This window comes from Mustela nivalis (genome assembly GCF_964662115.1).
Source record: "Mustela nivalis genome assembly, chromosome: 12".
NCBI lineage: Eukaryota > Metazoa > Chordata > Mammalia > Carnivora > Mustelidae > Mustela > Mustela nivalis.
Window position 1 is genome coordinate 54320062 of NC_139031.1, and position 24989 is coordinate 54345050.

General features: G+C 36.3%; 1 long non-coding RNA gene across 1 annotated transcript in view; it reads right to left on the minus strand.

Annotated features, from left to right (window-relative positions):
* LOC309845632 overlaps positions 1-24989 on the minus strand; it is a 141985-nt gene that overhangs the window by 1628 nt on the left and 115368 nt on the right. The gene's annotated exons all lie outside the window — the stretch shown is intronic.

A 24989-nucleotide genomic window follows, 5' to 3' on the forward strand; every position in this document is an offset into this window, starting at 1 on the left:
GGTTAAGAACACGGTGAGGTCCATGAAGCTGAAGAAGAAGCACAAAGCACAATCAACCAAGTTAGGGGAGTCAAAGCCAAGGGAAAGAGGGCCAGGGTTACAGTGCAAAGGCCTAGGACCACTCACATGGACCATATTCAGGCACAGCTTACTATGTCAAATGCTTTACCCTCCCAGCCCACAGCTGTACATAATGAGTCTTAATTCAGTCAAGTGTATGAACTGCCATCTGACACCACACAAGGTTGCAAGTCTGTGTGTTCACCTCATCTGTTTGGTTCATTCCAGGACAAAATTCCAGGCGCATCCAAAGTGCACACAGAAAACTCGATTTTATAAGCCACAAACCCAGGTGTGTTTGCAGTGTAAACTATATTAATTTCTTTGAAACTAAACTTAATTTTTCCTTTAAATCCCCAATTCCAGTTAACAGCAAACAACGTAATTGAGTACTTCAAGTAAATGCAATCAAATTAGTGATTACTCAATTATTTCTGATTTAAAGTCTGTCAGCTCGGAATGAGACAGTCAGGTCTTTCTTCTTTAAGATCTTCTGAGCCCTCTGGGGTTCCTGAATAAGACCTAAACTTCCTCTCAAATTTCCGCAAGCAAGAGAATCACTTGGCAAGCCAGATCGCTGGCAATGGCCCCACAGTTTCAGACTCGGTACGTCTGGGGTGGGATGCCCCAAAATTTGCATTTCTAACCAGTTCCCAGGTGATGCTGACGTGGTTGGTCTCAGGGACCGTACTCTGAGAGCTACTGCCATCCATATAGAGGTCTTCCAGGTGACCTCAGTTCCTCATTAGTTTTTCTTCCATTCTCTGAATTGTCTCCCTGGGAACTCTCAAAAACTCTCAAACGCTCCATGTGGCAAGAAAACAATTGCCAATGAGGTGGAATGAATGTCTTAACCATCTGGACCTGTGGACAGGTCAAAGAGAAAACACAAGAAAACGTGGAGTTGCAGGAGCACTTCAACTAATACCCCAAAATTATCATTTTGCTACATCTATAGTGTTATTTTCTCAGCACTGTACATATAGCTCCCCTTAGATGTATTCTACAGCTTCAAGTATTAGTGTCGAGTGAAGGAAAATGACTTGACCAGAGTCCAGAAACTTCTAAGTCAGGCTTTACCTCTTAATAGCCAGCCATGTGTCCTTGGGTAAGTTTTTTTAAAATTTGTCAGCTCTGTTTTCTCATCTGTTAAATAAGACTGATACTATCTTCCCTTCCATAGCTCTCTCTTCAGAGAGCTAGTAGTTCAATCTTTACCAGCAAACCACAGCTTACGGCACACACACACTGGACCTCTGGGAGGTATATTTCCAGTGTCAGCTTGTGAAAAAGCGATAAACATGTATTTTTCTTTTCCTGTTTATACCACATAAAAATGTTATCATTTGGACAAAATATATTAAAATACATACAAAATGTGATTTTTTACCAAATTCTTTACCTGCAGGATTGATTTTCAATCTAAAAGTGGGATAAGAATCATCTGGGATATTTGTTTAAAAGGCAAATTTCAGGGCCTTACCCCCCTCAGTAATGAGAACACAAGGTCTGAAGAAGGATCCCAAAGGGGCATTTTTTTTTTAATAAGCTCCAGGGGTATCCCAAACAGGTGGTCCTGAGATGTCACACAGATCTATGGGCAAAACACAAACCCCACATTCTGGCTTTCAAGGCCCTCTACCACCTGGTCACCAAATTCCCTCTCCTCATCTCCAGCTGCTTGCTCCCCAGTGTGAACCTGTCCTGAACTGAAAAGGTACCATCACTGTCCCACAACAGAATCTTTGGAGTTTTGTTTTATCTCTTTGCCAGGTTTCCTACAATATAGCTTGAAAGCTCTCCAATGTGGGCTCTGAGTTGACAAGATGAAACAGATTCCATAGCCTTTTATACTAGCAAACTTAGCAACTGTTTCAAGGGCACATGCTGGCAATGAGTCAGGACCAACTGAAATCTTGTAAGAAGTGGCAGGGAAAGGGGTCAAGGGAGAAGGATGAAGGTCTGTGCATACATCACTCCCCCACAGACTACAGAATAATGCTGAGCATTTTGCCTAAGCAATTTCACTTCAGTCACAAAATCTTACTATGTAATAATAACTTGTTTTATGAATTAGCTGTCAAATCCTTGGAGAAGTCAACCATGAACAATTTGTTGTTGGTTATATTTCCATTATTGTCACCATTTAATCCATAGTTTAGTGATTCATGGTTTTCTAAGAAAACTTGTTTGAAGTATAAAGAATGAAATCCATTAAACCAAGTACGACCCAAGAAGATTCATTTGTCTTGGGGGTCTCATCAGTACTGAAACTGCCATGACATAATTAATGGTCCAAGAGATGAAACTAGACTCCTGTTCTGTCATGTCTCCTCTATTTAAGTCTTTTAAAATGAAAAATAATGAGGAAAGGTGTAAAACAAATTGCTTGATGTGCCAAGAAGCAAAATAATCCCATTAAAATAATTAGTATTTCATTGCAAATTATTAAGACACTGCTGTTGCTCTGGAAAAAAAGCTCTGTCTGGGGTGATCCCCTGATATATAGATGTGGGCATCATTTACAACAGGCCATTTGAAAGATGTACTTTCTGAAGCTTGATAAGAAGCCTCTAGACACGCTTCTCTCAGAATTAAAAGGCTGCTTTGGGCAATAATCTTTCAAAAGTTCTAAACTATTGACAAAATTTATTGTTTCTTTAGTTTAATTAAGAGCCTCCTAAATAGCGGAAAGAAGAGTAGAGTACTCAAAACTGAATCTATATTATGGGTCTCTGATCCCAGGTTGATAGAAATTGTGTATGCAAACATACCAGACTGGAAACGGCAACAGAAAATGATGACAATAGTTGATCTGTTCAGGGACAGGACACTGGGTATTAAATTTTCCACTGTTCAACAAATAAAAATTAAGGATGCTAACATAACTCAACTTGACTCTATGACACAACAGGTCCACAATCTTTGTCCCTGAATGGTTAAATCATTATTTTAATCCAATCTGATTTAACACAATGTACTTTTTTTGAGCAACAGCTATTTGAAAGGCATTTTGCTAATGTCATAAGGAAGACAGAGTCAAGGATTCCTGAGAATCCACGCCATCAGGGAACTTGAAACATAGTGGGGAAAAAGACATGAACAGAAATGACTATGGCAGAAAAGTAAAATATAGAGCAATCTGGAAAACACTAGGGAGGAAGTGATTAGTTCCAAATAGGAAAATAGGTACATATTTTACAGAAAAGATAGGAATAGAAAGAAGACTATAATTTTCCTAACATGTGGAGGCTTGTAACAATGGTGGAAAGATGATCTCAGGAACCACTAGGGACTACAGTAGTAAGGGGAGAAGCACTGAAGAGAAGTTACAATCATACTGTGTACTACCTATACTGTAACCCTGGGAGCTCTTGGTTTTATAACCTCTAGCAGCATACTTGGCAAATAGCAGGTACTCAACATATTTTGGTGGAAGACAATCAAGCCTGATGATAATAAGGAAAAAGAATACCCCAGCCAGGACAGCCATGCACAGCTAAGATTCTGCTTAGAAGGTAACTAGTGTTTTAAACGTGAAGGTGCAGGCTAAGTCTCATTTTATATATGCTTAAATGTCATAGTTCATAATTACAATAAGCAGCATAAATCACAAATGTGCTCATTATTGCATCTTTTTTATTTTTTTTGGTGTTATCATTTTTTTTCTTTTAAAATTTTTTAAATTTATTTTCAGCTTAACAGTATTCATTGTTTTTGTAACACACCCAGTGCTCATTATTGCATCTTTAATGGAAATTAACTTGCTCTCATTTTTCTACTAGAAACGTCTTATCTAACTTATCAATATGCATCTTTCCATATGTTCATATATGATCTTACATGTTTCTATTAGTTTTAAGAAGGGAATACAAATATTTCTTTGATCCCTGAAGGATAAGAAAAACTCAGAGGCTATTACATTAAAATCAAACAGTACTTCAATTAACACATAGAAGTAATAGTTAATTAAACACCCTTGGAAGAGGGTACTTAAACCAAAGCCAGTGTAGCAAAAAACACTGTAGTTCCATCTGCATCCATTTCTCCCATTCTCTACCTTTTAATTCATATGCAGAGGCTCTGGGACCTCATCTCTCATGCACCCATCAAAAAATTAAGAATCACTACTCTTGGGGCGCCTGGGTGGCTCAGTGGGGTAAAGCCTCTGCTTTCAGCTCAGGTCATGATCTCAGGGGTCCTGCGATCGAGTCCCACATCGGGCTCTCTGCACAGCAGGGAACCTGCTTCCTCCTCTCTGTAGCTTCCTCTCTGCCTACTTCTGATCTGTCTCTGTCAAAGAAATAAATAAAAATCTAAAAAAAAAAAAAAAGAAGAAGAATCACTACTCTTACCGTTCCACTTTAACTATTACCCATTCACTGAAATTAACTCAAAATATTTTGATTTGTAAAGGTCTTTAGTCAGAAATAATTTTTATTCCTAAGAAGGAAAGGCATTTTCTCATTTTAAAGGTCACCTGAAAATCTAGGCAATCTACTAAGACTATGTAGCAGGTTCATAGGCTGTCCTCAACACTAGCTTATATGATGTTCCTTCTTCGGGAGGAGGGCACAGTCCCATGTGAGGGGATATAGCTTGATCATCATAAAGTATGGAGAAATTCAGATGCCAATGAATTACCCAATGTATCTGTGCAGTGAAAAACCCTGCACAGCTGAACACGGTAGTCCCACTTGAAGGACAATCGACTTTAATTCTTGTGGGATGACTTCAGGAGGGAGGCACAGAGCACATCTCCATAAGTCACAATGGCTCCTTGCTCTTCTGGGACACTGGCTGAGGCTGTTGGAAACTTTAGGGAATAGAAGAGCATATGTTACATGTAAAGTGAGCCTACATCATCCCAGCAAAGGGCTGTCTGCCAGCAGGTCCCTTCCCTCTATGCTTGTCCCCAGCGGATTTTCCTTTCCCAAGTATAAACCAAGCCCCAGTCCTCATCTCCTTTAACCTTAACTGCTGAAGCTTTTGCTCAAGACTAAGATATTTTCAGCCATTTAAAATTTCTGTAATGTACTCTTGCTTATCTGGAATGCATCCTTCTGCTTCCCAGATTATTTCTGCCTGAGGTTATGTAGTCTCTAACAAATAATTATGTTGTGGGAATGCATTGATTTCATTAATGGAGCTATTACTGCACCCAGTAAAAATGCTGATGATGACAGGCCTTTTAAACCAACTTTTAAAACCACTTTTAAGAGTTTTGCTTATTTGTGCAAGATCTTTACCTACTTTCAAGAGAAAATTTGAGAAGGCTTAAAACACAAAAGACCAAAACCCATTAACACTGCTTATAAAACTCAAGTCAAACAATAAAGAAGAAATGACATAAGAAAACCCAGACTATAGAACCCCATTTGAGAACAACACATAACTGGGTAGCTCAAAAAAACAAAACAAAACAAAACAAAACAAACAAACAAACAAAAAAACCTAGTAAGTCATTTAGAATGAACACCATTCTGGTGCTGGGATCAAAGAGGAATTTATCACATAAATCTTTTTGTATAATTCACCAGGCAACATAGTGAGTAAGGTCTTTAACAGCAGCTTTCCTAAGTCCTGCAGAGGCATCTTACAGGGTCAGCTTCCTGGCAATACAACCCGGGCATCTGCACAGCACCTCAAGACTGGAAGAGCCCCATTTCTGCTTTAGTGCTCTGCTGTTGTTGTCCTGAAATCCTTTATTTTTTAGAACAAGGGTTTTCACATTCTCATTTTGCACCGAGCACTGTAAATTACACAGCCCATTTTGTCATCTTTCTAACACCTTCTTCTGTCAACCCCTAAATTTCTTGTTTGAGGATATTTCTCCTTTGGCAATATAAAACACAGTACTTGTAGAATTGATCCTACATTCTTCAAGTATTGAAAATAATCGCATCGATATATAAAGACCCCCCCCCAAAAAAACCCCAAACTTAAGAATACGAATACTAAAGATAAACAATAGACTTTTTTATTTTGTAGAAAAAAGAAAAGCCACTATTTTTCTCCCTTCCTATATTAAGCTCAAGACACCTTTCAACAGAAATAATGTATTTCCTGTGATGTTTTTTAGATGCAGTTAGATGTCTCAGCTCAATCTGTAAAGAGACTTCTAGTTTAAAATCAATCACCCAGTTAGATGAAGTATAACGTCATCAAATTAAAAAGTTTTCTCTCTGAATTGTGCATTCCATGATTCTCCTCTTGATCTTCCTGTCTTAAAAAATACAATTTTGGGGGTACCTGGGTGGCTCAGTGGCTTAAAGCCTCTGCCTTCGGCTCAGGTCATGATCCCAGGGTTCTGGGATGGAGCCCCGCATTGGGCTCTCTGCTCAGCGGGGAGCCTGCTTCCTCCTCTCTCTCTGCCTGTCTCTTGCCTACTTGTGATCTCTCTGTCCAATAAATAAATAAAATCTTTAAAAAAAAAAAAAAAGAATGTGGCATTCAGACTTTTTAAAAAAATATTTGGTTTTATTATCAACTCATAATGTAATTTAACAGGTGCAGGCTTGTGTATGAGGCTAGCAGTGCATTAACTATGAATTAATGAAGCTTAAGCTTAGGGCTCCTGATTTGCCTAGGCATTTTTCAAGAATTGTTCACTCATTTTGTTATTTGTAATCTCGTATCCTTTCTCTTAAAAAGAATGACCCTCACGCCCAACCCACAAAACGTAGGTCCTCCTCTGCATGGGTCATGTTGATTTTGGACTCTCCCCAGAGTTCCTCTCAGAATGACAGGCTCACACAGCTACACACAGTTTGTTAACATTAGTTCCATTTTACGAACTCAGGGACTGATAACAGGACTAGTTTAGTAGGCTGCAAGCTTTATCCTGTCGGTCTAATTTCCTCAGACAAAACTCTCCTCCTGAGCTCAAAAGTCTTTGCGTTAATTCCAGCCTTCCCCTAGTAAAAACATAAAGATAATGGCAGGAAGGCACACACATTTTTATGTCGCTTCCAGAAACAAAGAGAGGGAAAGCGTCAAAGAAGAAGGTGTGTTGAGGAGGAAGAAGTCATGAGACTGCAGCTCCTTTCTTGAAGGAGAGCTTCTCCTTTCTTGGTCTCACCCCACAGCCAGCTTAAGCTTTCTAGACAACCTCACTGGAGGGAAGGAAACATAATTGGCCTTTTTTTTTCTAGAAGTATTTCCTTCTAATGTCACGGGTTTCCTTTCTAACAAAGAGAGAGAGCATGAGGACTCTTGTACTGGTGAAACTGTATGTTGGGGGATGTGGTGTTACAAAAAAATGGCTTTTAATCAAAGGATTTATGAACCTATCACAAAAAGGGAGTTTTAAGTTTCATTTTCCTAAGTTCATCTGCCTTATTTAACAATGAATTTATCCACAAATTACAAGGAAATTACTTAAAAACATAATTATTCTGTATAGGAAGTCACTTAGAAACAGTAAAAATCACAGAATCAGAATAGAAATAGCAAAATCTTTGAGTATTAAGCAGTCACCTTTATTCTACGCAATGGTACATGACTAAAGGTGGGTTTAAAGGTGTTTGCAGTTCTTTTGGGAGGCCTGGGTGGCTCAGTCGGTTAAACTACTGACTTCAGCCCAGGTCATGATCCCAGGTTCCTGGAATCAAGTCCCAAATCAGGCTCCTTGCTCAGCTGGGTGCCTGCTTCTTTCTCTGCCTCTGCCTGCCACTCCTCTGCCTGCTTGTGCACTCGCTCGCTCTCTCTGAAACAAATAAATAAATAAAATCTTTAAAAAAAAAAAATGTGTTTGCAGTTCTTTTGCCACCAAACGTGAACATTTCCACCAGATAAAGCACACTGATTAGGAACTACAGGCTCAAGAAACTAATTCACATGATGCCACTTCTAGCAAAATTTATTTTGATTTATTCTGGAAAGAAATGCAAATAAATCTTTGGAATACATATAGATTAAAGAAGATTGCCATAAGACTTAAATATAATTATTATAACACAAGGAGAAGTGAATAAAAATGTATTAGCGCATTGGCTTAGGAAATGAGATATTCAAAGCATTTAATTCATCCGGTAAGCACTAGCAGGTCATACTGTTTCATATCAGGAGTGCAAACAAAAGTTCTCAAAATATTAGGAAAAATTCTTTGAAAGCTATTATAACATTACATAAAAGCTGTAAAAATAATATTATAACAGCACTTCTAATAAAGGAAAAATGACAGCAGGCTGCATTATTAGTTGATGGTGAGGGACCTTTGGCTAGGCGATACAAGAGGATCTTTACAAAGAACTTTCTCATATAGATTTAGCAGTTTTATCAGATATAGTTCCAGGCTCTTTATCTGCACCTAAGAACAAAGTTGATAGCAAATTATTATCTTTTGAAATAGTGCAGCCTTTAAATAGTTGTATTTTGGCAGCATCTAAGAAAAACTGTTGTACAATGCATTTTGGGTACTACTATGTACTTTTAACATGTTCAGTTTCCATGAAAATACCTCTTCTCAAAATAAGCTTTTCCTTTGTTCTCCTGTATACCAGGACATTCACAAGATATCACTAGCATCTCACGCTAAAATAGCATCTCATGCTAAACGTGAATTTTTATATGTTCTTTCAAAAAAAATTAAGTCTTTTTATTCAAATAATTGGATGCACCAGAAAACTAAAGAAAATACTCAAGTATTAAAAAGTTTCTATCAGCAGGTGAGAGATCTAAATAAATCTGCAGCACCCCTAAACATAAATTTTTTGATCAATATTCCACATATAAGGCATTCATAACAGATCTGTGTGTAGGTACTCAACTTTTAAATAACTCTACTTGAATATCTTGCCCTTCACGTGCAAAACGTACAAAATTAGGCTAATCTACACATTCTCAGCTTTAACCCTCCTTTCCTAACACGTCTCTCCTTCTCTCCAGTTTTGCTTCCCTCCAAATTACGGCCAGAATGATATTCCCAATCCACAAATCTGATTATGTTATTGCTCTGCTTAAAACTCTCACCATGTTTCCAACTGCCCTTCGTTCACCTGAATTTATTTGGCTACGACACTCACTGAGGTTTGCTCACAGCTCATCTACCTCTCCACTCTGTCTCATAGTCTAGGCTGTGACCAGCCATGCTGACTTGTTCTGAACGCTATAGATGGATCAAAAATGTCTCTCATCCTGCCTTAAAACTCTTTCCCAATACTAGCCCCTACTCCTGCATCTTAAATCTCACTTCCTCTGACACCCTAAACTAGCTTATGTTCCCACAGCATTCCGTACTTCCTTTCTCATAAACCCTACCCCACCACACACGCTTTTACTGTTCAGGAGGGGGATGCTTCTTTTCCTACTCTTGAAGTTTCTCTCACGTAGGAGAAGCTACTAGTGTGACACTCTTACTCTTCCCCCAAAAAAGGAGTGACTGGCCTGGTGAATTTTTAAAAGGCAACCCAGTGTCATTCTCTCAGGAGGAAAGAATGATTCTACACACAGTGGGCATATGGTTGGCTTTTCAATGCTATTAACATCACAGAGACCAGGTATTTCTCCCCATAAAGGAGCCTGTAGTTGCCCCCAATACCAGAGCACTGTGAGCAAATTTCTCTTAGAATTAGAAAGGGTTTAAGATCAGGAAGCCCACTTGCCCCCTGAGACAAGCCACACAGTTTCAGACCATCTCTACCAGCATAAAGATGAGAGTTTTGTTTCTCACCCACCATACTCTTTCCTTTCATTTCTCAGTTTGCTCAGAAATCATAGAGGGACAAGGAGGGATTTTTACTGAGAACAATCAAACTCCCCAAATTATAATACCTATGGACGGTTTTTGGTAATAATCTATAAACTCTGAAAGATGGGGGATACATGTTTCATTTATTACTGTAGTCCTCACAACCTAGTAGGTGCCTGGCCAATAGTCGGTGCTCCAAAAATTATTGTTTATTGAATAAATGAATGAACAATTAGATGGCATCCTTCCACCTTATCCATTCTTCAGGCACAACTATTGTCTCCCGGGAAGTTGTAGCTACTCTTAAAATATGTATGGCTTCCAAATCCCACCTAACATTTTCAATCTAATAAATTCTAGACCTGTGACATCAATCTGATATACTTTAAAAATTTTTATTAATAGCACTCTTTTGAAATAAACTCTAAATTGGAAACAGATGAGCTAGCACATTAAGAATTCACTAATTTGCAGATCATTTTTCTCCATTAGTTCATTGCAGAAAAATCACACATTTAAAAAATAGTTCAAACAGCAATTTCAGCAACATTTTAGCCTTAACCTTCACATACTCTAAATTTATCCTATCCCAGAACATACAATAAAGTATAGACATGTTATGGTTAAATATAGTTCAAGATAGTTAAAAAGAGGCAAATGGGCATGTTGGGAAGTAGATTAATGGGTTAATGAATTATATTATGAGTCAAGTTAGGGTAGATTAATTATATTCTGAGAGTTTCTAGAAATTTCCTGTAATTTTAACATTTTTACTGAGTATAAGAACAGCTATTAATATTTTAAATATACTTGCTCATAAATTTTATAAAATTATTAATGAATGTCTAAATATATTATTTTAAAAGGACTGATATATTCCTGAACACGCCTTCTTCTTTAAAAATCAAGGGACACAAAATAAAATAAAATAAAATAAAATAAAATCAAGGGACAAGCTCTTCCTCTGAGAAAACAAATCTTTAATTTTTATGAAACTTAACAGAAAAATATAAATCATATAATAGAATTAATCTGTCAGAGAATGTTTTTTTCTTGTAAAGTATCTGTTATTTTAAGTGAAGAATGCCTGCATAAACTAATTTGTGGCAACTTCATTTTTATTCATTCAATTATATTTAAAAGTCCATGTATATGCATGAATACATAATTAAACGTTCTTGTAAGATTTGTCTCTAGACTTGAGGAAAAAAAATATATATATTCTCAAAATTTGAAAATTATGATGCTACTGCATAAAACATAGTGGAGGATTATATGTCAATAACTTCCTTTTGTATTTATGACAAAAGGGAAAACATTCCAAAAAGAATTGTAAATGAAGATCTAAGTTGTACAGGACAGGAACAAAATGTGCAAATAAGCAGAAGTCTTTTGGCATGTATTTTTAAACGGGAGGTTTTGAAAACTCCAAATTTAGCTTCATAAAAAGAGGTAGTGCAAGTGTGAAGCATGTGGTCATTTTGGCATACGCTGTGTATAACTTCTCTCTTTACCTATATAAGGATATAATAAAGCTTCAGAAATGTGCAAAGCAGAAATCCTCCAGTTCTGTTTATTCACTTTCAGTCAGGTAGTAAAATATCCTAATGTTCCATGAAGAAATCTTCAAAATGCACTGCTAAAATAGCCTGCTAAAGAGAAATCAACAACTTCTTTATTTAGATACTAAGCAGTTTAAAGGAAAGAATCGGTGGGGGGTTGGATTTTTTATTTTTGAAGCCAACTATGTCTGCAAGGATCAGTCAGTTTTACTGAATTTTCATCATCTTGACTTTGTTGCACTTTTTTCATGCTGTCATGCCCCTCTCTTCCTCTTCTATCCCTCCACATCCTCCAACTTCCTTTCAAGCTTTTTTGGGGGAGGGTGTCTCAATAGCCTTACTTTTTTTTCCATTTCATCTCCTCTATATTATCTTTTCTCCTTTTTCTGATTCCCTCTAGCCTTCTCTCACTACTATAATTATATTATATTTATATAGCCACATATTTCTTTTAGAAATTCAATTTCTAAAACATTCGCCATTCACTGCTGCTTCTACAGTTCTTGGCCACACTCTGTAAAGAAAATGTAAACTAAGGCCTCCTTTCTCTTGCTTATCTAAGACACAGCGGCAACGGAAGGAATGGCAAAGAGATTCTGTGTGTGATGTGTGTGTGATGTTGCTGTCTCAGTCTCAAGAGAATACCAAACTCTTCCTGGAACAACCTACAGACTATATGGTAAAAGCATCCACAGGGGAGAAAAAAAAAAAAATCACACCTTTGGTAACCGTATTTGTGCTGACAATTTAAATGTGAAATTCTGCCTATTTCAATGGTGCTACATGACATTCAGTTCGATTTTGAAGAACTCTGGTTTCTAAAGATCACTGGGATTTCAAATTTAACTTTAAATGGGTTTACAGAATCCAAATCAACCAGTAACTATCGGCATATGAATGAAGCTGGATACAAACAGCTCATTAAGTAGAGTCTTTGACCATCAAGATACCAAAACCATTCCTTCCCCTCTGACACTGAATATACAAAAAGAGGACACAAACTAACCTAATAATCACCAAGTGGAAATCAACTTGGTAAATATTAATGACCAGTAACATTCACCACTGTCACAATGCCACCTAGTTATAAATCTGAATAACCAACACAATCAAGATTTGACCTAGAAATACACTTAAATAAAATGTCCACTGTGAAGTGTGTAAACCTGGCGAGTCACAGGTTTTTATCCCCTGGGGATAAAATACATTCTATGTTTATAAAAAAATAAAAATAAAAAAATTAAATTAAAAAAAAAATAAATAAAATAAATAAAATAAAATGTCCAAAACCAAATGAACTTAATTGTATAACTTTACTAAAAAGGTTTATTTAAAAGATGTACTATTTTCCTGAATAGGATGACTAATATTGTAAAGATGTTAATAGTACAATTGCAAACTATTCTGAAGAAAGACTTTATAAACTGAATTTAACTTCTTGGTTCTGGAAGAAAAAGTATGTAAGAATCACCAAGAAGAGTTTTAAAGAGAAAAAATAAACTAGACTAAAGTAGTATGATACTAGTAGAGAAATAACATCATTATTAAATCTTTTTTTTTTAAGATTTTTTTTTAATTTATTTGACAGACAGATCACAAGTAGGCAGAGAGGCAGGCAGAGAGAGAGGAGGAAGCAGGCTCCCTGCTGAGCAGAGAGCCAGATGTGAGGCTGGATCCCAGGACCCTGGGATCATGACCTGAGCCGAAGGCAGAGGCTTTAACCACTGAGCCACCCAGGCGCCCCAGAGAAATAACATCATTATTATAGAGTCTACAAACACACATGTATATACAAATTTAGCACAAAATGAAAATAAAATCAAACTGTTCTATTATTCCTCACACTGTTAAAATGATGAATTCCACAAGAATTATTGTATTTAAAAATTTATCAAGAAAACAAAAAGTAGAAACAATGTAGGAGGTGCTGTTATTTATTTGTATTGGAAATCTTGGGGTTAGGGAGGTGTCTGCCTGCCTGTATTTGCCCTCAAACGAAGCTGTATAACACAAAATAAGTTGTTTATCCATCATCTATAAAATAATGATTAGCAGTATCTTATTCATAGATCAAATGAGAACAGGCTCATCAAATGCTTAGGTGCCCAAAAACATTACTTATGGTTTCTATTCTTAGCATAGAAACAAAAGCCAGAAACCATAAGCAAAAGGAATGATAAATATGAATATATCAAATCTTCAAGATTCTTTTCCAACAAATATCACAATAAAAGTAAAATTCGAAGTATGTAATGATTTACAATGTATACAAGGATATATTAAAAGCTTTTTAAGGGGTCCCTGAGTGGCCCAGTGAGTTAAGCATCCCACGCTTGATTTTGGATCAGGTCATGATCTCAAGGTGGTAAGATCGAGCCCCATGTTAGGCTCTATGAAGTTTCTCTCTCCCTCTCCCTATGCCCACCACCCCTACTCCACCTCTCCCCTCCCTCTCTTAAAAACAAACAAACAAACCAAAAAAAAAAAAAAAAACCCTCTTTAAATCAGTATGAAAAATAAGCACCTTCAGAAAATTACAGGAAATGTCATAAGCCAGCTATTCCCAAGAGAATGTAAAGGCCCCACAAACATATCACTAATAATCAAAGAAATAATATTTTTTCTTCTGATTAGCAAAAATTGATTATTCACAGATCAGCAAAAATTGATTATTCATAATACTATAAAAAAGTAAAGCCAAAAAACGTTTTCATGCAATATGATGGGACAATAAAAATTGGTAAAACCTTTTTAAAGAGTGCCTTATAAATGTGTATGTATTTAAATATTTAAATTTAAATATGCTCTACCTTTCCCTAACAGTTCTATTGGCAAGAATTTTGCCTAAGGAAACAGAGAAGTACAAAAACATACAAAACAGGTATTTTTTTCACAGTGTTGTTAAAATAGCAAAACAAATCAATAACATAAGAGGTAAATCTGTAATTACTAATACAGAAAAAGATCAATAGGTCAGCATTCAGTAAGAAAAACAAATTGAAGAATAGCACTGGCAATATAATCAAACATATGTAGTGGCAATATAGGTTTATAATTACAAAGGAAAGTTCTGGAAGAATACAAATTAAACTGTAACCAGTGGTCATCTCAGTAGGATAAGATTATAAGAAGCTTTCACTTTTTAATTTATATTATTGAGTATTGTTTGAATACTTTTCAATATTTAAGAATTGCTTTTATAAAATGGAAAAAAAAAAGACCTTTCCATTTTGGAAAAAACAAAGGATTAAGAAACTCTTAATAATTATTCTCCTAGTCTTGGATTCTCACATAATGCTAACAACTACCTGACTTCTTAAAACATTTTTGCTTGGGTTCAATAAGGTCCTTGTCAAGAATTAATAGATACTTAAGTGGGAACTTCCTCTTTAAAAGAACTACAATTAGAAGAGCCACTTATAATAGAATTCACAAGCATGTTTCTTAGAGTTTAACTTGCAAGTAACATCTCCACTAGGACTTGAGAATTATAATCCACAGCAGGGAGAACATTTTTTTAAAAAATCTTAGTAAGAAGGGGTCTAATTTAATCTTATTTTCAAATTGTTTCTTATACTTTAGAAGTGAAGGACTTCCCTATAGCCTATAAAACCTGTGCTTTGCAGAGTAATTTTTAGGAGAAAAATAATTTCTTCTCATTAATGGTAAACAAATCCATTTCTTTCAGAAACTAGAGTTATGTGAAAAATTCATAATTAGGATAGTAGAAACAAGATACTCTTTTTTATCAATAAAGAGTATTCAAATATTCTGGAAAGCAAATATTTTGCATTTTCCATGGTTTTTAAATTTTTTACTAAAGCAAGCTCTAACTATATTTAAATATGGAAGGCCACCACCCAATTTAGTGAACAATTTCACTTCCTCAGGAAGCAGAGGAACAGCCATATGACTGGATATTATACCCCTTACAAAGAATTAAGCTGGATTCCTCTGAGAAAACTAACTTCCCTATCTCTGTGGCATAAAAAATGAACATTACTTGTTCTTAGTTTAGAACTCATTTCTCCTGCCAAAAATTGTACGTCCCTCAGATTCTCTTAGGAAGCCTCATGTTGCAAAGCAGAGCATTCCACACCAACATTTTCCAGATACCTGATTTTGAGAAAGTTTAATGCACACATCTGTAAAATGGGAAAACATCACCTGCTATGTAAGGATGTGTGAAAACTAAATGGGATGCTGAGGCTAATGTTAATGCAAAATACAACAGAAGGGCTCAAAATATGCTACTTCCTTTTCAGCTTATTTGTAGCCAGGATAATTAAGAGAGAGCATCCCGAGAAAGAAGAAAAAAATTGTGAAATATTACAGTAATTGTAACTGTATAATTATAGTTCTATGATTTTCGAAGAATTTGTTTTCTCATCCTACATGAAAAAGAAGGTGCTTAAATTTAAAAAAATGAAAGTGAAGTCACACAAAGGTAAGTGGCCACTGACCAAACACTTCACAGTTCAGTTTCCCTTTCTTTGTTATAACAGTAAATTCATAAAGGAACAAAAACAACATACCACCAGGAGATCTTCAACAAGAGAGAAGTGATGGAGCAAGTGTTTGGAATCTGATCACCTCATTCCTGGATTATTGGGCTTTCAGCGAGCATCTTCCTGTCTGCTGCATCATGTCTAGATTAAAGTCCCTCAAGCCCTAGAACCATGACTTCTCTCCTGCTCCAGAAGATTCAGTGATACTCTGATGTCTACTTAAGTTTTCCTGCCTGATAATCAAGGTTCCAATCACACTTACCCTCTCCATACTGAATCTCAAACACAGATTCTCTAGCTGAGGTTAAGTCTGTTTACTCCCAGCAAAACACCACGTGGATATCGGTTTCTGGGCAGGATTCATACCGTCCTGATTTAGAACACTCCCTGTCACTTAGTTTTGTGCAAGCCAATCCATTCTTCAAATCCAGTTCAAAACGTATCCCTCCCTCAACAAAATCATGGATGTGTATGGATTTCTACATTTAGAGCCAGTTCCACAGAATTCATCACATCTACCAGTTTCATTTTTCTGTTCATAGTATTAGTCTATGACTTGCTTTGCCTGGCATGGTCAGTTCAGAATAGAGTCGTGGCTAATACTACTATATTTTGAATTCTTTAGAAAACCTTTATAAGGATAATAGCAGCAAATTTCTCCATGAGTACAAAAAGATAAGTATTTGTTCAGGTCCCCCCTCACCCATTACATATGTTCCTGGTCAGAATTAGCATAAACATAATATTCACCCAAAAATCACTGGATTCTTCTCTTTATTTAGGTGTTGTTAAAATATCACTTTCCAAGAACAGTATACATTTCTATTATTCTTATTCTTGTTACTTCCATACATGCACCATGTACTATGCATGCCAGGCATCATGTAGATAGCATGTAATTCTGAAAACAATCTAGCAAAGGAGGCACTTTTGTTCCTTCTTTACAGATGAGAAGATGGAGACTAAAAGGGCCAAGGTCACAGAGCAAGTAAGAGACCTGCCTATCTAATAAGGCCCTTGGGATTGCATGGTTTCACCCCTATACTTTCCTTCTGTCTCATATTTGACCTTACCTTCTCAGACTCTTAATGACATTTAAAGTTTCAAACAAATTATTATCAAAAGGAAATTTTTTTGAGATCTGTAAAGTTGTTCATGGGGTCCAGTTTTTTGCATATCACTGAGAACGCCAGTGATATGCAAGTGCTGGGCGGGAAGACTTTTCAAGTAAAAACAGCCATGAGAAGGCTGAGAGAGTTGTTTTTTTGTTTTTTGTTTTTTGTTTTTTAAAGACTAGACAAGTCTCAATTATGCTTTTAGCCCTGGACAAATGTTCTTCGACACTCACCAAAATTTTGCAGATGGCTGAAAACAAAAGTAAAAAAAGCATCTTTTCTCACTCTTAACCCATTATTCCAGCAAATGTTCAAACAATAAAATATAAGTTAAGGAAACTTTAGTAGCCATCAAACAAAGTCATCAGTATTTTCAAAGTGACTCAGTCATCTAATTGTTTTCCATATTTCCAAGCTCACTATAGAACAGTCCCATTGTACAGCCCTAAAGCAAAAGTCCAATGAAATATATTTTCAAAGAAAATAAACACAACATTTTTAATGAAAATTACTTGTATCTTTAAAAGTAATTATAAGGAAGATCTACTTCTAAAAATCGGGAAAAAATATGTAGATTCAAAGAGAAGGATGTCAAAATAATTCTCCTACCTTATTAACTAATTCAATAATAAAAATTAAAACTACAGTTAGATACTATGTTCCCTATCAGCCTCATTTTATTTTTCAAACATAGTAGCTAGTACTGATGACCAGATAAGAAGCCAGACAATTTTTTATTACATCAACAGGAGCACAGATTTAATACAAACTCCTGGAGAATATTTTGGCAATATGCATATAAAAACTTCAAATGCTTATATGTCTCAACTCAGCAATAACATTTTTAGGAATTTATTTTAGGTAAATGGTAGAAGATGTGCTCAAGAATTTATGGGCAAAAAAATTAATAAAGAATTTATAATAGTCAAATACTCAAAATGACCTAATTATAAAACAACATCAGTAGATCGTTAGAAATAAATTATGGCATGCCTACAGAATGGATGCTAAGCAAATATATAAAAATCCTATTTTAGAAACACTATTTCATAACATGAAAATTGTTTACAATCTGCTGTTATGTGAGAAAAAGTTAAAAATAGCATGTACCCTAATTTGTTTTTTAAAAATGTTCAAGGTCATATCTTCATTGGGAGGGGAAGAAATAAGACCCTAGAAGATCCACTCTGTGTGGATGGTAAACTAAAGGTAATTTTTATATCCTGAGGTCAGTATGGTGACTGGATTTCAGGGAGACCCATGGGCCCCCATCTCTGACATTCACTCCCTTGTGCTGTAAACTCCCACAGTGTATCAAGGTTGGTAAAGTAGGATCAGTGAAATCCCAAAGGAATAGTATATCACTTCTAGGGGCAGTTCATGAAGATATTAGAGCTTCCACTTCAGTCTCTGCAGTTTCTGGGATCACGCCTCTCTGGGAGCAGCAAGCAGCCCTGTAGAGAGGTCTACATGGCAAAGAAACTGAGACCTTCTGCCAATAGCCAGTGAGAAACTGAGCCCTCCAATCAATAGACATGTCAGTGAACCATCTTAGAAATGGGTCCTCAAGCCTTGCTCAAGCCTTCAGGTGACAACAGCTCTCGAGAACAGCTTGATTGCTACTTAGTTAAGACACTGATCTAGAAAAGCCCAGATAAGCACTTCCAGATTTTTGACTCTCAGAAACTGTGAGAAAATAAATGTTGGTTGTTTTAAGTTATTCAATTTTAGAGTACATAGTAGTGGTATTTAATAAAGTGTGTTTCTCTATATATACCAAAACTCTTTGGATAACTTTTACTACTTTTAAAATTAGAGGGTGCCTGTATGGCTCAATGGGTTAAAGCCTCTGCTTTCAGCTCAGGTCATGATCCCAGGGTCCTGGGATCGAGCCCCACATTGGGCTCTCTGCTTAGCAGGGAGCCTGCTTCCCCCCCACCCCGCCTGCCTCTCTGCCTACTTGTGATCTCTGTCTGTCAAATAAATAAATAATCTTTAACAAAATAAAAATAAAAAATAAAATTAGAAAAAGAACAAAATGTTATTTTAAAACATTAGACATTGTCAATGTAACCCTGATACAGATCTTAAGATTAACTTCAGTGACAATTTTTCAAGGTAAATATTTCCAAAGGATCCTTACACAGGTAACACCTATACTAGTACAGCAGCACAGAGATACTACAAATAAAATTCTCCACTTACAGTAAACTTGAAAGCCTAAAAAGTATCTGGAAAGGTTCTTTGCAAATAAAGAATCTTCAATGCAAATAGGAAAATAATTTTTTAAAAGAGAATAAGCTATATCTAAGGAAAGTGGAGAAAAGAAACACTAAATATATAAGCAATTATTTTTTTTAAGAATAGTAAAACATCTACATTCTAATAAATAAATAAATAAACCAGGAGACAAAGACAAAAAATAAAATGAGAGATAAAACCACTACTACCAGGGGCACCTGGTAGCTCAGGTGGCTCAGACCATTAAGCTTCTGCCTTCATCTCAGGTCACGATCCCAGGGTCCTGGGATGGAGCCCCAAGGTGGGTTCCCTGCTCTGCGGGGGGTCTGCTTCTCCCTCTCCCTCTGTCACTCCCTCCCACTTGTGAACTCTCTCTCTCTCAAATAAATAAAGTCTTTAAAAAAAAAAAACCTACTACAGAAAAGATTAAAAGAATTATAAAGAGTGCTATGTATAGCTTATTGCTAAAATTTTTTTTTAAGTTTTGGAGTGCCTGGGTGGCTCAGTCAGTTGAGCATCAGACTCTTGGTTTCAGCTCAAGTCGTGCTCTCAGGGTCCTGAGATGGATTCCCACTCCAATCTCCTAAGTCAGCTGGGAGTTCTGTTTGAGATTCTCCTCCCTCTCCCTCTGCCCCTGCACCCCCGTACCCCTCCCACCCCCATAAGCATGCTGTCTCTCAAATAAATAAATCGTGTTTTAAAAAAACAAAAGATGAAACAACAAAAATGGTTAAAATTTTTTTTGAAGATTTTGTTTACTCATTGGAGAGAGAGCACAAGCAGGAGGAGGGCCAATGGAAAAGGAAGAAGCAGGCTTCCCACCGAGCAGGGAGCCCGAAGACAGGCTCAATCTAAGGACCCCAGGATCATGCCCTGAGCAGAAAGCAGATGCTTAACTGAGTCATCCAGGCACCCCTTAAAAAAAATTTTTTTAAGTTTCAGCAAAATTAAAAGATTCACCCAGAAGAGAAATATGTATCAAAAGAGACCAAGAATTCTAGAAAAAAATGGAAGTAAACAACTATTGCCATATAAAGTTTCCAGGCCCTGGTGATTTTTTTTAAAAAGGTCTTATTTATTTATTTGACAGAGAGAGATCACAAGTAGGCAGAGGCAGGCAGAGATAGAAGGGAAAGCAGGCTCCCTGCTGAGCAGAGAGCCTGATGTGGGGCTTGATTCCAGGACCCTGAGATCATGACCTGAGCTGAAGGCAGAGACTTAACCCACTGAGCCACCCAAACGCCCCGGCCATGATGATCTTAATATGCTAGTTCTTTAAACACTGAGGGCATAGAAAAATACGGAGATTTTTAAAAAATCTATTTTAGGGTGTTCAAGTAATTCTCACCTTTCTGCTAGCTGATATGGTAGCCTGTGTGTTTGAAAAAGTTCCCTTCCTCAAGATACTTCACTACCTTCATCTGCAAAACTACATGACAACGTGCAGATTGTACGATCATAAATGATTTGTCCAATAACCCTGACACTGAAACCTGAAAAAGAGCTGACAAAACAGAAAACTACCGGTGTTATTTATGAACACAGAAGCAAAAGTGTTAGATGAAATATACATCAAACACAGCAGAGTATTAAAATAATAATAAAACATGTCCAGTTGAGTTTATTTCAAGAACTCCAGAATGATTTAATATTAGGAAACCTACTAATAAATTTATGACACCAATAGGTCAAAAGCAATTAAAACAGAACACTCCCTCAAAAAAAAAAATACAACTATCTAGATATGTGTCCCTGGGCTAGCAAACCAGGATAGTTTAATGTAAAGTTAGTATCCTATTCAGTATTTAACAGAGTTGTTTTCAATAGTGTGAGATGTACATACGCCCATCACTAACATTAGAATGACAGCATGATGCCTTACCAATGCAATAACAAAAGAGCTAAGACTTATAAATAGTATAAAGGAAGCTTATAGGTGCACATAATGTGGTGGATTATCGTTTAAAAAAAGAGATTTAACTTATTTTGCTTCTTTCTTTCCCTCTTCCTCTTCTTTCCCCTTGCACGATCTTTCTCTCTCTCTCTCTCTCTCTCTCTCTCACAAATACACACACACACACACACACACATTCATGCACCTCATGCTGCTACACACCTAGAAATAAAATTATGGTTATCTAGTGAAGAAAGAAAGGAAAGAAAAAGGTCTTCTGAAAAGGTGCAGGACAAAAGAAGCCTTAGTAAAGAAATTACACAATTCTAGATAGCCATCTTACATATTAATTTGATATACCAAGATGAGTGATATCTCTATTTTCAAGGAACAAGATGTGTTTCAGAAACTGTCTAAATATGTATTTATATGACTGACAATAACAGCTTGGAATATGCCAGTGGAGCCTAAGGTTCTATAACATATATTTTCAGCCCAATACATGTCTATTCTTTCAGAAGACAAAAGCAACAAAGTCCCTCATTGGATAAAGAGAACAGATTTCCCTTCATCTACCTTCTTTGGAGTCCTAACCTCCAAAAGTTACAATATTCTGGGACCACATTTTAAGTTCTGTGAAGAAAGTACTCTTTTAGTGCCAAATGTCAAAAGCTCTTTGAGGACAAGGACGCAGTCATTTCTTTCAATCCTTAACACTTCCTTATTAAATCACTTAAGCAAAGCAGACAACTTAATAAGCTACTAAACCTTCATATAGGGAAAAAGGAATAATGCACCCACATTATAGACAATAGATACATGTGACAGAGATCACTTTCCACCTATCCTTTTCCATTCCATGGCATCAACAACAGGATCTCACACATTAACAGAAAACTTAAATATATTGACTAAATCAGGCTATTGCATCATTCCGAGTTATATCTGTCCGCACAAAGAACATACTGAAACTCTAGGTGGTTTATGTCTCCCATCTAATGACGTTAAATGCCTTGCTCAAATGGGTCAAGCAATAGTAGATTGCACATTTGAATCTTTATCTTAAGTGATGACACTATGTGAGATATGAAAAAAAGGGGGTTAAGTCATTGCTTAAATATAGAATTTTATAAGAGAACAGAAATGACCACTTGATTACCAAGTAATATTTTTGATCCATAACCACCTTTCACTTCTAGGAAATGGCAAAGAACATCAACTGTTTTCTAACAGATAGCATAAGCCCTATTTTAAGCCATAGTACTTAAGTACAAGCTTTTCTATCATTTTATGTTACCTTTCAAGAAAATACTTAATGGTTCCATATGTAAATAATTATAACAGTATAATCTCCCCAAATGGCCAGAAATAATAAAATGTTTTCCATGATCCTCAGTGTGCTTTCAGTGGACAGAACTACAACCCAGAAGTCTTTATAATTAATGCTTTGCTTTATTTCCTGCTGTCTGTGAGACAGTGTATAGGTATGAACTGCTGCATTCATTACTGAATTTCATGATCTTATTGCTTAGTTTGTTAAACACATAAAAGCAGGATGCAGATTTGGTAAATATGGTGACCATTTGCTTCCTACGCTGTGTCATATCATCCAAGAACTTACCAGCTTCTCAAAGCACTACGTGTCAGTATCATCCTTAACTACATATTGGAAAAGCACCAGAATGAGATTTTGCCTATTGATAGGACTTTTACTTTTAAAGCATATTAGTTACAGTGTATCTAATGAAGTGGAGTGAGAGAGATGAGATCTGTTCACATATTAATCTGAGCTTAAAATAAATTCTAAAAAGCATCACTGTGTTATATAAGAATGGACAGAGGCATGTGTTTATCTCTGGAAGAACAGCTATGGCTAAGTCGAATGCCACTTTTCATAGCTGAATGGGTGGAATTAAAGAGCATGAGTCAGACAGACCATTAAAACAACAGTAGCTTCAAATTCTGACTCTGACACTTTCTCTATGATGTGAATAATTATACTCCAAAGCCATCGCTTCCTTATCTGTAAAACAGGATAAAAATATATACCCTGTAATGTTATGTTGTTGTGAGGCTTAGATGCAGTAATGTATAAAGTGATTAGCAGAGTTCCTGGTACTACAGTAGGAGTAAATAAACCTGCAGCTACTATAATAATGAAATTGATGTTCTAACATCACTAATCCTATAGATGAAATAACCTCTCCTCTTTAAGCTAGGTGAGGGGGGAAAAAAACTGTTATGTGCTAAATTCACAATGCTGGAAAGCTTCGAACTACAGAAAAATTATGACACAAGAGATCCTTCCAAGGTGCTCAGCGATCTTATTTGAGGCTGGTAGATGTCCCAAGAAATAGGGAATACTTATCACATGTAATGCTTCTCCAAGAAGTGGTGCCACCAGTGAAAAATAGAACTGCTAATTTCACATCTCTTAAAAGCAGGCTGTATCTGACCTTAGGTCGTCAGAGTGTGAATAGCCCAAACATTTAGCTTTGCTGTTTTATCGGAGTGAGAACTGGATGAAATTAGAATTCAGCTAATATTAGTGACTATGTTTACAGTAATCTTCAGTCAATGAGAATCAGTCATGGTTACATCAACTAATAAAGAAAATTCCTTCTTAAAAATCCCAGTCATAAAAGTAGAATCTCAGAAACACCATATTAATAATGGTTTGTAGATAAACAATAATTTAATAACTATGGTTAGAATTTATAATAATTAGAGCTATATAGAAGAAAGTTAAACTAGCCAAACCATCTTTCCATAGGTAAAACAAACGTATTTATAAATATGGAAAATTATGGACCCTCACATATACACTAAATATTTTTTTTTAAAAAAATGGAAGCGTAGGTCATGAATACTCCTTATCATTATTTAAATGCCAATCTTAAAAATTAACCACTGGCATACAATAAACCTTGAACAGTACTCTTTCCTGTGAATAGGAATTTCTTTTGAAAGTATTCTTGGTCTTACCCTAGAGGGAAAAATTATTAAAATAAATTAACATTTTACTGGGTCTCTAATTGGAAGTGGCTGTTCTCAACAAATATGTTTATCAAACAGTGTGACTGGCAAAATGTATTACTGTAGCTGTAGTTATCCAAATTACATGCTGTCTAAAGTAAAAAGGGCAAAAGCCATCTGGCTCATATAACTTGCATTTTCTAGACAGCTTGCAGCTGGTTCTGATTAAGCAGCATCTCAGAACTCCAAGGGATCTATTTTTATCCCTGGAAGTATATTTTTAGGGCTCACACATCCAAGGCACAAGGCATTTGCCTTAATAAATGAACAACTACCTTCAATAAGGAAAAGGTTTACATAAAACAGTGGATGGTCTTCAGCTGTACAAGATGGGCTACAAGTTGAATATGGTAGTCTAAAACCCAATGTTGAGAACCTCCTCCTCTTTGGATGTTCCAAGAGAGGAACACAGAAAAGACACCTCATGTGTCTTATGAAATAATTAAAAGAAGACAGCTCAGGGCCCCCTGGGGGGGCTCAGTTGGTTAAGCATCTGACTCTTTATATTGGCTCAGTTCATGATCTCAGGGTCCTGAGATGGAACCCCATGTCGTGTTCTGCGCTGAGTAGGGAATCTGTTTGGGATTGTCTCTCTCCCTCTCCCTCTGCTCTTACCCCCACTCATACACTCTCATGTGTGCACTCTCTCTCTCTCTCAACTAAATAAATAAAATCTTAAAAAAATAAAAGATAGCTCAATAAGATATTTGGTTGTATTATCCTATTTATCCTAAGAAGTTGGTATAATTATTAGCCCATTGTACAGATGAAGAAACAAGGTTAGAGAGGCAAAATAACATGTTCAGTATAAAAATTGCAGTGAATAATGCTACTAGGACTCATCCTGTCTCTTCTGGCCCCAGGGTCTGAGCTCACCACTGA